This window comes from Myotis brandtii, unplaced genomic scaffold (assembly GCF_000412655.1).
Source record: "Myotis brandtii unplaced genomic scaffold, ASM41265v1 scaffold421, whole genome shotgun sequence".
Classification (NCBI taxonomy): Eukaryota; Metazoa; Chordata; class Mammalia; order Chiroptera; family Vespertilionidae; genus Myotis; species Myotis brandtii.
In genome coordinates this window covers 836693-848846 of record NW_005366140.1, presented here as the reverse complement: position 1 = coordinate 848846, position 12154 = coordinate 836693, and the positions used below count along the sequence as shown (strand labels likewise).

Genomic DNA, 12154 nt, shown 5'->3' with positions numbered 1-12154 from the left:
TTATTTCTGTGTGAGCTATGTAGTTACTATTTTCTCTATTACTATTAGAGGGATCTTTCGTGACTGTTTGGTAGTTCATTCTCTCTCCCTCTCTCTCTCTCTCTCTCTCACACACACACACACACACACACACACCACACACATTGATCCATAGGAAAGCAAAGACTCAGGGGATCCCTCATCAGACTCTAGAGCTCCCTTGCAGTGTCTCTCCCTCATATCTAGTAAGTACTCTTCCCAGCAAGTTCTAGCTGCTCCCTAGATACTCAGCCTTGTTTTCCAAACTCAGACTGAGCCCCTTCTCCTGCACTGCAGCCTTAACGCTCTCCCCAGACATTAACCAGGATCATTGCAGGGCTCACGTCATTTGTTCCCTTCTCTCAGGGATGATTGTCTTTGTTATCTAATGTCCACTGACTCGAAAACCATTGTTTCATATATTTGTCTGGTTTTGTCCTTGGCTTCAGTCTCTATTATCTATTACTTCACCTTACTTGGAAGTGAAAGTCTGAAGACATCTTCTTTGTAGCAAAGTCCACACTTTAAAACAAGTAAATGAATCTCTGGTAAACCAATTTCAGTCCCCCTGAGGGAGATGTTCATGACTCACAATGGCCATTCAGGGTCACTCTCTGTCTGAAGCCTGATGTTTTGAATGAGGAACCTGAAATAGAGAGTCTACATAAATTGCCTAAGATTATAAGAAGTAAATGACAGGCACTAGAATCAAATCCAGGTGAGTCTTTTGCCAAAACCCACATTCTTTACTCCATTGTGTTTCTTACACATGCAAGTAAGTTATGGAGGCCATTTTTTATATCAGAGACTAAGTGACTGTAGTCCAACAAAAATACCAATATTGTGAAATCCCAAGGTCAAGTGGCAAGGAGAGTCTCAATTGAGAATAGACTTGACTTCGGCAAACTAACTTCTTTCCTTCCTCCCTTCCTCTAATTCTCTCCTTTTTGTCCCTCCTACCATTTACTTTTACTGGATTTATCAGGTTCATCATCGGACAGTTGATTGACATTAAAGCCCTTCAATCAGTCAGAAAAGTGGTGAAGTGGTTCTGCCAGCCAAAGCTCCATTTTTTTTTTTAAAGTAAAAACGAAAGAAAATAAATGAAACTGACCATTGAAACACTGGTGACAGGGTAGCTCAAAAAATACTTTTCATCTGCTGCTTGAACCCCACTTTCAGTTTCTCTCCTTCCTCCTTCAACAACAGGAGCTTCAGCACCTGCTCCAACTTCTTCACAAACTACGGAATCTGGGCTCCGTACAATTGCCCAGCCACCTGGCCAGCCTGCCAGCAGCACAGCCACTGTCTATGCAGATGCTGGGGTCTCAGGCTCCTGGCTCTCTCTGTGTTACTCTACCAGTGTGCAGGGCAACTGGGGGTCTGGCTATGGAGATGTCAAAGTATCTGGTGGGTATAAGGAGCATCCAGAGCAAGAAGACTATGCAATGCCTGAATGTCTCCCTGGCCTCCTACCTGGAGAGAGTCAGGAGCCTTGAGGCTGATAATCAGAGACTGGAGAACAGAATCTTGGGACACCTGAAGAAGAGACCACAGGTCAAAGTCTGGGGTCATTATTTCAAGATCATTGAGACCCTGAGGGCTCAAATCTTTGCAAGTTCTGTGGACAATGCCCGTATCGCTCTGCAGATCGCCAATGCCTGTCTTGCTGCTAAAGACTTCAGAGTCAAGTATGAGATAGAGTTGGCCATATGCCAGTGTTTGGAGAGTGACTTCAATAGGCTCTGAAAGGTCATTGATGACCCCAATGTCACTCGACTGCATCTGGAGACAGAGATTGAGGCTCTCAGGAAGAAGAACCACAGGGAGAAAGTAAATGGTTTACAAAACCAGATTGCCAATTCTGGGTTGACTGTGCAAATGAATGCCCCCAAATCTCAGGACCTCAGCAAGATCATGGTGGACATGATCTAGTATGAATTGGCCAAGAAGAACCAAGAGGAGCTGGACAAGTAATGGTTCCAGCACATGGAGGAGAGCACCTCAGTGGTGACCTCACAGAATGCAGAGATGAAAGCTGCTGAGATGGCCCTCACAGAGCTGAGATGCAGGGTCCGGTTCTTGGGGACACCTGGACTTGAGGAGAAATCTGAAGGTCAGTTTGGAGAACAGCCTGAGGAAGGTGGAGAAACACCTTGCCATGCAGATGGAACAGCTCAGCGGGATCCTGCTGCACCTGGCGTCAGTGCTGGCCTAGACCTGCAGAGGGGCAGCGCCAGACCCAAAGGTATGAGGCTCTGCTGAACATCAAGGTCAAGCTGGAGGCTGAGACCACCACCTACCGCCCCCTGCTGGAGGAAGGCAAGGACTTCAATCTTGGTGATGCCCTAGAACAGCGGTTCTCAACCTGTGGGTCGAGACCCTTTGGGCGTCAAACGACCCTTTCACAGGGGTCGCCTAAGACCATCGGAAAACACATATATAATTACATATTGCTTTTGTGATTAATCACTATGCTTTAATTATGTTCAATTTGTAACAATGAAAATACATCCTGCATATCAGATATTTACATTACGATTCATAACAGTAGCAAAATAACTGTATGACAACTTCATAACAACAAAAATAATTTTATGGTTGGGGGTCACCACAACATGAGGAACTGTATTAAAGGGTCGCGGCATTAGGAAGGTTGAGAACCACTGCCCTAGAAGAAAACATAGGCAGTAAAATCTCAGATATTTTTCATAGCAGTATTTTTTCTGATATATCGCCTTGGGCAAAGGAAACATAAGAAAAAAATAAACAAATGAGACTACATCAAATTAAAAAGGTTTTGCACAGCAAAGGAAAACATCAACGAAATGAAAAAACAACCCACTGAATGGGAGAACATATTTGCCAATGATACATCTGATAAAAGGTTAATATCCAAAATTTATAAAGAACTTATACAACTCAACACCAAAAAAACAAACAATCCAATTAAAAAATGGGCTAAGGACATGAATAGACACTTCTCCAAAGAGGACATACAGATGACCAATAGACATATGAAAAGATTCTCAGTGTTACTAATCATGAGACAAATGCAAATTAAAACCACAATGAGATATCACCTCATACCTGTCAGAATGGTTATCAACAAACAAGTGTTGGCCAGGATGTGGAGAAAAGGGCACCCTATGCCCTGTTAGTGGGAATGCAGACTGGTGCAGCCACTGTGGGAAGCAGTATGGAGTTACTTCAAAAAATTAAAAATGGAACTGCCTTATGACCCAATGATTCCACTTCTGGGAATATATTCAAAGAAGCCAGAAACACTAATTTGAAAGAATATATGTACACCTAAGTTCCTGGCAGTGTTATTTACAACTAGAGGCCCGATGTATGAATTCGTGCCCGGGTGGGGTCCCTCAGCCTAGCCAGTGATTGGGGCCGATTGGGGCTGTCTCCCATCCTTATTGGGGCCCGGGGCCGATTGGAGCGGGCTGGCCAGGGGAAAGGGACCTCAGAAGGTTGGCTGGTCACGGGAGGTTGGCTGTGGGAGTGCACTGACCACCCAGCTGGCCGCAGGGAGGGACCATGTGAGGTTGGCCAGCTGGCCCACCCTGATCAGGGCCACGGGGGTGGGCTGGAGGAGGGGGTGGGCTGTAGGAGGTTGGCTGGCTGGGGGGAGGGGCTGTGGGAGGTTAGTCGACCACAGGAGGTTGGCTGTGGGAGTGCACTGACCACCCAGCCGGCTTGGGGGAGGGACTGTGGGGGGTTGGCCTGCTGCGGGAAATTGGCTGTGGGAGTGCACTGACTTGTGTTGAGCATCTGGCCCCTGGTGGTCAGTGTGTATCATAGCAACCGGTTGTTCGGTAGTTAGGTCGCTTAGGCCTTTATATATATAGATAGCCAAGATTTGGAAGCAGCCCAAGTGCCCATCAGTGGATGCTTGGATAAAATAGCTGTGGTACATATGCACAATGAAAAACTACTCAATTGTAAAGAAGAAAATCTTACCTTTTGTGACAGCATGGTGGACCTGGAGACTGTTGTGCTAAGTGAAATAAGCCAGTCAGAGAAAGAAAAATACCATATGATTTCACTTATATGTGGAATCTAACACACAAAATAAACTAACAAACAAAATAGAAGCAATCATAGATACAGAGAACAGACTACCAGTTGTCAAAGTGGAGGGGATTTAAGGGCTGGGTGAAAAGTGTAAAGGGATTAAGCAAAATAAACAAAAATAAAACTCATACACAGATAACAGTATGGTGATTACCAGAGGGGAAGGGGGTGGGGAGAGGTAGGAGAGGGTTAAGGGAGGATAAGTGGTGATGGAAAGAGACTTGACTTGGGTGGTGGACACAGAATACGCTACACAGAGGATGTATTATAGAGCCATACACCTGAAACCTATATAATTTTATTAAATTCAATGAGAAAGAAAATAAAAGACAAGATGTTACCCCAAAAATGGCTCTTGTCATGTGTGAAACTGTGTAGGTTTTCTTCTTTTAACCTGTTTAAAAGAAGCCCTGTTAAAAAAAAAAAGTTTCCTAATCATCCTTTAATATGGTGTAAGACCAGGACATTAATTCCAAGTGCCTTGAATACAGCAGGCACTCAAGTATTTGTTCGCTGAGAAAATATTCCCAAACTAACCTGCTCACATAAGAAAATCATTGACAGAACATTGGTGATAACTGCTAAATGTTTGTTAAGCATTTATTATATGCCAGGTCCTTGCTATGTTCTTCCTCCCTGTGGTTTTTCTGGACCAAGCACCTAACCTGAAACCTCAAGCTCTTCATCAGCAAAAATGTTTTGTGCCAGGCAGCAGGGCCATCTCACAGAGATTTCTGCCACATCACAGGGCAAGGAAGTCACAGATGTCCCCGACCCTCAAGCCAGGCAGTCACCATGATTGGAGGGGCCAGACTGAAAACCAGCACCAGAGTGGACAGAGAGCATCCTAGAATCCTTGTGGGGACCAGTGATGCAAAGATCTAGTGTCCCACTTCTCTTCATGTTGGCACTTCAGAAATTCCCGAATCTGGACACAGCACTGAGGGAGGGGGTGAGCCTCCATTGATAAGATTACTGTTACTGCAGCCAAGTGGGAGCTTAAAATAGAAATAACGCTCAGTTACAGAAAAGACAAAAAAAGAAAGAAAATAAAAAGGCAAGCCAGACTAGGAAAAATATTTGCAAAACAAATATCTGATTAAGAACTTGTATTCAAAATGTATGAAGAACCATCACAACTCAATATTAATAAAATAAACAACCCAACATGTAAAATATTTTTAAACTTACATGTAATTGAAGTTTTTAAATGGGCAATTAAAACTACAAATAGATTGAAAGTAAAATAAAGAAAAAATATGTATTATGCAAACAATAATCATAAGAAAGTTGACGTGGCTACACCAGACAAAATAGACTTTAAAACACAAAATGTTACTAAAGTCAGAGAGATACATTTTCTAATAATGAAATTGCCAATCTATGAGGAAAATATTACAATTATAAACATATATACAACTAATTACAGAACACCAAAATACATGAAGAAAAACTGTCCGACATGAAAACTAAAAAATTAAACAACAATAGTTGGAGATGTCTATACCCCACTTTCAATAATGAATACAAAAATGAGACAGAAGATCAAAAAGTAGACTAGACCTTACAGATATCTGGAGTATATTGCAATCAACAATAACAGGATATACATTCTTCTCAAGTGCACATGGAACCTTGTCCAGATTAGAAAATATGCTAGGTCATAAAACACTTCAATAAGATTACAAGGTTGTAAATGATGCAAAGCATGTTCTCCAACTACAGTGGAATGAAATTAAAAATCATGATTTTCTCTCATCCTTGATGGTCCTATCTTTCTCTCCGTCTCCCTTCTTCTCTGAAATTAATAAAAATATATTTAAAGAAAATCAATAGCAGGAAAAAATTGGGACACTCACAAATATGTGGAGATTAAACAACATATTCATAAATAACCAAAGGATCAATGAAGACATCAAAAGGGATTTTAGAAAATACTGTGAGATGAATGAAAATGAAGAAACAACATACCAAAACTTATGAGATGCAGCTAAGCAGTGGTTAGATGAAAATTTTTAGCTGTGAATGTCTATATTAAGTAATGAAGAGAAATGGGTAAACTGGTTTTTTTTTTTAATTTTTTAGTTTAAATAAATAATAAAATATATGTAGTGTGAAGTAAATTAAGAGGTTGGGACCAACTCAGGGAGGGTCTTGGAGCCACTGCTATTAAGTTCAGGTTTTATTTTTTAGCATTGGAAAACTTTTTTTCCAAAAGGTTAATTGAGGAATAATTGACAAATAAAAAATGTATATATTTAGGGTGTACATATACTAGTTTAATATACAGGGTGGGGCAAAAGTAGGTTTATAATTGTTCGGATGGAAAATAGTACAATAACTAATAAGTAATAATACAAGAATAAGCTGTGTTTTGCGTACTCACAACTGTAAACCTACTTTTGCCCCACGCCGTGTGTAATCACTGTGAAACTAATTTAGGGGAGAAGTGATTTATTTATTTATTTCAGAAATAAGACCACAAGAAAGAAAGTGTGGAGGCAGAAGAGATGCTGAAAGAGCATTTGGGAAGCAATCACAAAGTATGAGAGTTGAGGGTGAGAGATTGCCTTAGAGAACAGGGAAGTAAAAATGACACCAAGTTCTTTCCCCTGGGGGAGTAGCAGCGTGGTGGGTGTTACCGGTGACTCAGGCAGGAAACATCTCAGAAGGACTTGACTTGGTGGGTGAGAACTGAAACCATCTGTGTCCACATGACTTAGACAAGTCTGTAGACCACCTATGTCAGCATGACATAGTTCTTTGCTCCTGAAGAACTCCCAGAGAGAAATAAAACTGTAAAACAAAAAATAATTCCAATTTTTTTTGGGAAATGCCTACAGATAAATTTATTGAAGGTAAGAGTCTGTTCACATGAGCAAACAGACTACTTACCAAACAAAAATCTGCTTATCAAGACTTTATCAAGAAAGTGAAATATGAGGCTAGTTAATTCATAAGGTAACTCACCTAAGAAAGGTCTAGAATCCCCAAATCCAGGACTTAGTTTCTTATTTGACTTAGCAGCACTACATGCCATTTCTGAACACCGACCACTAAAACTTCTTTTAAAATCTGAAAGACACTATTAAGTGGTAAAGAATTGAAAGTGTGGCTAGGAAAGCAACTGTTTTATTGCACCTTCTCAGCCTTTAGTTAAAAGAAATAGCTATTTGTCATGGGGATGTAGAGTACAGAACAGGGAATATAGTCAATAATATTGTAATAACTGTATGGCATCAGATGGATACTAGACTGATTGGATGATCACTTTATAAATTATATAAATGTCTAATCACTATGTTATACACCTGAAATTAATATGATATTACACATTGACTATAATTTAAAAATAAATTATAAAAAGAAATAGCTAGGTATGTGCCCTGACCAGGAATTGAAGCCACACCGTTTTGTTGTACAGAACGATGCTCTAACCAACTGAGCCACCTGGTCATGGCATGGCTGGCTTTATATACTTTCTGCCCCAACTCTAGAATAAGCCATTTTCCCGGGAACCCTCATTTCTGTTTTTGGAGGATGGTATTTAGAAACCAAGATATGGGTGCTGGTTGTACTCTTTGGAATTAGAATGATTTAAAGATGTTTAACATAAAATGTGTCAAAATATTATGTATTTCTATCATACATATTATGTATATATATTTTATATTTCTATTTACCTAAGTAGTTATCATTTCTGGTGTTTTTTCATTTGTTTGTGAAGATCCAGGTTTCTATTTAGTGTCATTTTCCTTTTGCCCGGAGGGTTTCCTTTAACATTTCTGTTTTCTTTTAAAAATTTTTTATTGTTATTGATTTCAGAGAGGAAGGGAGAGGGAGAGAGAGAGAATCATTGATTGACTGCCTCCTGCATGCCCCCTACTGGGGATTGAACCTGAAACCTGGGCATGTGCCCTTGACCAGAATTGGACCCCAGACCCTTCAGTCTGCAGGCCGACGCTCTCTCCACTAAGCCAAACTGGCCATGGCTCCTTTAACATTTCTTGATGTGCTGATGTGCTGATAAATTCTTTTTGCATATATAAGTCAGAAAATGTCCTTATTTCACCTTTGTTTTTGAAAGATATTTTCATAGTGTAAGTAATTCTAGTTTGACAGATATTTCCTTTCATTATTTTAAAGATATTGCTTGATTGTTTTATTTTGCATTGTTTCTAACAATAAATCTATTGCCATCATTATATTTGTTCCTCCATATGCAATGTATGTTTCAGCGTTGGTTTTGAGCAATTGGATTGTGATGGACCTTGATGGAGTCTTCTTCATGTTTCTTGTGCTTGGGATTTGTGGGTTTATTATATTCATCAAATTTGGTCAAACATTAGTCATTATTTTCTGTCCCCCTTTCGCTCTCTCTTTTTTTGGAATGCTAATTACACAGCTTGGATTTGTCCCTCAAATCCCTAATATGCTGTTCAGCCCCCCCCCCCCCCCCCCCCCAGTATTTTTCCTCTGTTATTTTGGGTAGTTTCTAATGCCTTCATCTTCTGCAATGTCTGATTGTAGTTAAACTCATCCAGTGTTTTTAAATCTCATATAGTAGAGTTTTTATTTCTTTAAGTTCAATTTGAGTTTTTTCTAAATATGCTATTGCTGGGGTCCAACCCCAGCAGGTCCAGGGGTCCCCAAAGGTGTGGACGGAGTCAGCGAAGAAGGAATGACATGGAGACTGGGTTCGGTTCATCAGCATAGCGAGGTTCTCCCTCCAGGATCTCCAGCCAAGTTCTGTCCAAGATCTCCAGCCAAGTTCTGTGTATAGGTTCTCTCGCTAGGTTCTCCAGCCAGGTTTTCCAGATTCTCCCGCCATGTTCTGTCTAGGTTCTCCAGCCAAGTTCTGTAGCCAGGTTCTGTCCAGGATCTTTTGCCATGTTCTCTCACTAGGTTCTGTCCAAGTTCTGTTGTTCTGTTGTCTTGTTACATCTGTATTTATACCAGTTGATTTTAATCCTGTCAATTTCTATTGCAAAGGTTAGGGCGTTTCTTATCTCCATTCCAGGGAGTAAAGATTATGTAGCTTAAGCGTGATTGTTTGTAGTTAAAGTGATTAACTACCCGCCTGGCACTTAGTTAAGGGGTTGTATCCCCTCCCTAACCTCAGGGAAAAATCCCTACCTGGGGAAACAACCTTTCTCGGAGAGGTGACCTTGGTTAAAACACATAGCGCCAAGAAGGTGAGCAAACATATTAAGAACAGTATGCCATATATGCCAGGTCCCTTGAAACAGCAAGGATGGATCCGCTCCCGGCATGCTATGTCTCTACTTAACATGCTAAATACTTCCTCTAGCTTCTTGAACATATGAAATAAAGTTATAATGTTGATTTTAATATCTTTATTTTTAATTCTATAATCTCTGTCATTTCTGGTTCCGTTCTGACTGGTTAACTGTTCTTTTTGTGGGTCATATTTTCTAAATATGCTATGTCTCTACTTAACATGTTAAATACTTCCTCTAGCTGGTTCTGTTCTGACTGGTTAACTGTTCTTTTTGTGGGTCATATTTTCCTGCTCCCTTCTGTGTTCTCGGAGGACACAACGTAAGAAAGAAAAGGCCTGGCTAATCCTGTAGATTTACTCATGTTTTCTGAGTCAACACTGGCCTAGTGCAAGTTTCCAGCCCACTGCTCTCCGGTACATAAGATGCCCCACATGCATCTTGACATTTCATGCCCACACCTGGAATTTCTCCAAGAAACCTTGGTTTCTTTTGGTGGGAAACAATATTTCAAGACAACAATATGGGTGCTAATGGTTACTGAGTTTTCACTATTTCTAGATTAGTTGTATTGGTTGCTGCACTGCAAATTATCCCAAAATCTGATAGCATAAAGCAACAATAATCTTTTATTTTCTTACACTTCTGTAATTTGGGCCAGGCTTGTGTGGACTATGAATGTCTGTTCCACATGGTGTCAGCTGGACCATCTCCACCAGGGCTGTCATCTGGTAGCTCAGCTGGGGTTTCAGCCAAGGTCTTGGCTTGCTCCCTGCATGGCTTCTCCACATGGTAAGATAGAGCTGCTCACAGAGTCGCAGCTGGGTTCTAACAGGAAGTGTCCTTAGAGTTAGCATTCCAAGAGTGCAAGTCTCACTGTACAAGTACTGATTAGGCCTCTGCTTGCATGTCATTCGCTCATGTTTTATTGACTGGTCACAGTGCTTAGCCCAGAGTAGGTGTGGGAGGGAACAAAGGCAGGGAGGTGTTTATTGGGAGCCACCACAGCAGTGGTGTAACCACAAAGCTTTTCCAGTAATCAGAACTTGTGTTGCTTTTAGTTATTTATTTTAAAAGATGTTTCTTGTTTTTCTATTTTTTCTTTGAATTCTAGGCACGTTATTTCTGAGTTTTCCAGTTCTGTTTATTTGTGTTTTCTCATGTCGTTTATCATCTTCTTGATGACTTTTAATTAGTTTAAAAATAGATTAGTTTTTATCTGTTTTATTGGCACTGCCTGGGGTGCTTTTGCTGTGTGTAAGAAAGCTATGCAGTTTCTCATTCTCTTTTATTCCTATAATAGTGTTGTATAAAATTTAACTTTGAAGTTGTTCTTTTGCCATTTTTCATGTGAAATTAGTTTTTGTGGTTTACATGAGATTAGTTTTCTTTTAGAGAAAAAATACTTAAAAGGAGGCTAAATTCACAGAGCTTCTTTTTCTGTTGTTTGCCTAGTTTAAAAGCATTTGGGACAACACCAAATGCTGGCAAAGATGTAGAGAAACTACACCACTGATACACTGGTGGTGGGAATATAAAATGGTACAGCCCATCTGGATAATAGCGCGGCAGTTCCTTAACTAACTAAACATGCAACTATAATACAATCCAGGAATTACACTCTGGGGATTTTATCCCAGAGAACTAAAGACAAAAACCTACACATGAATGTTTATAGCATCTTTATTTGTAATAACTGTAAACAGCCCAGATATCCTTAAACACGTAAGCGGTTAAACAAAATGTGGTATCCATACCATGAAATACTACTCAGTAATAAAAAGGAAGGATCTTTTAACACACATAACAACCTAGCTGAATCTACAAGAATTATGCTGAGTGAAAAAAATCCAATCATAAAAAGTGACTGTATGATTCCATTTATATAAAGATTTCATTTATATAATGATCTGAACATGGTTACATCAGAGATGAAAAGCAGATCTGTGGTTGCAAGGAGGGTTGGAGGTGTAGAGAGAGAGCAGGTAGGCAGATTGATTATAAAAAGGCAACTTGAAAGATCCTTGCGGTTTTGAAACTGTTCAGTATCATTGAGTGGGGTGGTGGGTACATTAACCTACACATGTGATAAAATTATGAAGAACTAAATATGCACACAAATGCATATAAGTGAAACTGGGAAAATCTAAATTAGATTGGTAGATTGTATTGCCTAAAACAGTGGTTCTCAACCTTCTGGCCCTTTAAATACAGTTCCTTATGTTGTGACCCAACCATAAAATTATTTTCATTGCTACTTCATAACTGTAATGTTGCTACTGTTATGAATCGTAATGTAAATATCTGATATGCAGGATGGTCTTAGGTGACCCCTGTGAAAGGGTCGTTCGACCGCAAAGGGGTTGCGACCCACAGGTTGAGAACCACTGGCCTAAAACATCTTGGTTCTGATATTATATTTTGCAACACGTTACCGATATTATATTTTTGCAACATGTTACCATTGGAGGAAACTATGTAAAGTATACAAAGGATTCCTCTGAGTTATTTTTTAAAATTGCATGTGAATCTACAATGATCTCAATAACATTTTTAATTTAAAAATCACACAAAATTGGGCTGTTTATTTCCAAGATTTTCTGGGTCTGTTTTTCTTCCCCATTTTTCTTGGATGTTCTCTTTTTCTTATACACTGAGTGGCCAGATTATTATGACCACCTGACATTTGTAGGCAAATTAGCTATAATTTCACGCTGAAGTTGCTAGAGGGCCAGACCATTATAAATAGGGAAGCAGGTTGTTTACCACGACAGTAGAAGTGATTTTTTTCTGAAGATATGGGTAAACAA

At 39.9% G+C, this 12154-nt stretch overlaps 1 pseudogene; it reads left to right on the top strand.

The window, feature by feature from the left end:
• Positions 1–710: 710 nt before the first annotated feature.
• LOC102245934 overlaps positions 711–12154 on the top strand; it is an 18520-nt pseudogene continuing 7076 nt past the window's right edge.